Genomic DNA, 3,218 nt, shown 5'->3' with positions numbered 1-3,218 from the left:
CATCCATCCATCATCTATCTATCTATCTATCTATCTATCTATCTATCTATCTATCTATCATCACCTATTATCTATCATGTATCTACATTTTGTTCAAGCAAGTAGTCATTATTTAGTCCTGACTGGTTTTGAATTTGCAATCCTCCTGTCTTAGCCTCCTGAGCACTGGGATTATAGGTATGAGACATCATGTCTGGAAAATTGACATTTCTTTTTCTGATATCAAGAAACAGAATTTAGGGAACTGGAGAGATGGCTCAGTGGTTAAGAGCACTGGCTGCTCTTGCAGAGGATCTGGGTTCGATTCCCAGCACTCACATGGCAGCTAACAATCATCCATAATTCAAGTTCCAGGGGATCCGAGACTCTCTCTTCTGACCTCCACAGGTACTGCATGACATGGGCACACTTACATGTAGGCAATAGACTCATACACATGAAATAAGAAAGAAACAGAGTTTATCTCTCATTACATTTTGCTTTGTACTATGGTTACCTGTGATCTTCTTTTTTTAAAAAAATTATTTTATTTATTTGTTTTTTGTGCATGAGTATATTGCCTGCATGCATGTATGTGTACCCATGTCTTGCAATACCTATGGAAGTCAGAAGAGGGCATCGGATCCCCTGGGACTGGAGTTATAGATGGTTGTTAGCTGCTATGTGGGTGCTGGGAACCAAACTTAGGTCCTCTGCAAGAACAGCCAGTGCTCTAAACTGCTGAGCCATCTCTCTAGCCCCACTTGTGAATTTCTTATAACTCCTATTAGACTATAACTTCTATGAGGGCAACAATATACTATGTTGTAATAATTCTTTTGCTATATTTGGCTTAATGTTTTTTATATGTAAAGAAGATGCTAAATAAATACTCATGGGGTGATTGGAGGTGTAGCTAAAGGAAGAGACCCCTGAAGTGGTGCAATGGTTGAGCTGTGCACTGTGGGTGATCATGGGTGCCTTTGATGCTGGACATGGTTACATAGTTGCTCCATAAATGTTGTTGACACTTGACAGCAGGGTGAAGATCTTTGTGAGAGAAGCAGGTGAGCAGCTAAACAGGCCTGGCCATGCCCATGCCCCAATCTTCTGTGAGGAGATTGTTCCTTTGAACAGTATGGAGGTTGGAATGCAGATACCCTCCAGACTAGTCTCTCTATCCTCAAGGCCTGCATCTGAGAGAAAAAGACCTAGGAAACTAGTTCAAAGGGAAAACAAAGGGAGGGAAATGGGAAGAATTTTTTGTATAAAAGTCTCCAGGGACTTGGGAGGCATGTACTACCTTGCTGTGGCAGCAGAGTGTGGGCAGGGTTTCCTGACATTGCATATGCTGCATCCCTAGCATCTGCCCCAAGTTGGTAGCACCCCCATCCCTACCTTCAGGCCTCCATAGAGCTTTGGGAAAGAAAATGGCAGCCAAGAGTGTTGGGGACACGGAACATAGGAGTATTTCCTAAGAGCTCCAACAATCAGCAGTGGGCACAGTTCACAAAACCAGAGATTTTGCCAGATGAAGTGGCGGAGCCCATGTCACACTGGTTGTCCTGTCACTTTGGCACCTTTCTCCCCTTTGCTAACAAAGATCAAACACACACACACACACACACACACACCACACACACACACACACACACACACACACACACACACACACATACATCCACAGTGTTTGTGGGATGCACGTGTTTGTGGGGTGGAGAAACAGAAGAAGAAATGTAAAAAGGGTAACGATCCATGGAGGGAACAGATGGGTCACCAGAGAAAGAAGAAAAGCAGGAAGCTGGTCCCTGGCACTGTGTGCTCCTTATTTAGCACACCTGGTCAGACAGCTCAGGGAAGCATGGTGCGACAGACCCTCAAAGGTCCACACGTGCCATGGCTCCTAGACTTGGTGATCTCATGGGATGTCAGAAGGCTGGGTTGGGAGCAGGTAGGACTTGGCTATGACTGCCCCTTTTCCAATTTCCCTTCCCAAGAGTTGCCTGTCTATTCTCTGGGGTATTTGCCTCAGGGAGGAGCTAGTAAGGGGCTGATACAGGTATGTATATGTGTGTATATGTGTATGTAGATCAGGAAAAAATTCAAAGCATGGTCAAATACCTGCTTTTTATATGTTAAAATGCTCATGATACGCTTGGTAAGGAGACAATGAAAAACTGAAAATATTAAACATTAGAGTAGAATTTTAAGTTAGAAAAGAGGGAAGTATTAATACATAAGGAATTATTTTTTGAACACCCAGTGGGCTTCATTACAAATTCACTTCTATACTCCGTGAAGTAGGCGGCACGTTCAGAGTCATCTTACAGAAGAGTAGATAGGCTGGGAGATTGTCTTAGTATTTGGGTTGTTATAATAGAATACCATAAACTGGATAGCTCATAAGCAATAGATATTTACAGCCTATCATTGGGGAGGATGAAAGTCCAAGGTCAAGGCAATGCCAGATTCAGTGTCTGGTAAGGATTTTCTTCCTCATTCATAGATGGCACATGCTCTCTGTGTCCTCACAGGGTGCCAGACAGCTCTCTGGGGCCTCTTTTAAGGGATCGCTAATCCCTTCTAGGAGGGATCCACCCTTCTGATCTAATCACCTCCCCGAAGGCACCCTGTCCAAATACTGTCCCCTCATAAGTTAGGATCTGACATGAATTAAAAAAAAATTCATTTATTGTTTTTATTCTATGTGAAAGCATGTATTGCCTGCATATAGGTAAGTACACCTATGTCGTGCAATGCCCATGGAGGTCAGAAGAGGCTGTAGATCCCCTGGGACTGGAGTTACAGACAGTTGTTGGCTGCCATGTGGGTTCTGGGATTCAAACCCAGGTCTTCTGCAAGAACAGCCAGTGTTCTTAACCACTGAGCCATCTCTCCAGCCCCTTGACATGAATTTTGAGAGAACTCTGACATTTAGAATATTGTATAGGGCAAAGCGATGATTTGCCTGTGGCGAGTTGGCAAGGGGAGGACATGGATCAAATCTTCAAGCCCCCAGTCCTTTGCTCTTGCTACTACATCAGCAATAGCAACATTTTGTGCCTTATATCTCATTTTATACATTTCTCTAAACTATTCTATACCTTAGAAACACATACCTTAGACCTTATCAATAATTCTATCAAAAAATCAGTAATTTTAATAAAAACATAATCTACTTTCCTACTAATGGTGTTCATAAAATTCATAACTCATGGGCTGGAGAGATGGCTCAGTGG

The sequence above is a fragment of the Nannospalax galili genome, unplaced genomic scaffold, assembly GCF_000622305.1.
Source record: "Nannospalax galili isolate Female #2095 unplaced genomic scaffold, S.galili_v1.0 scaffold6, whole genome shotgun sequence".
Lineage (NCBI taxonomy): Eukaryota > Metazoa > Chordata > Mammalia > Rodentia > Spalacidae > Nannospalax > Nannospalax galili.
Note: the sequence above shows the minus strand (reverse complement) of the source record.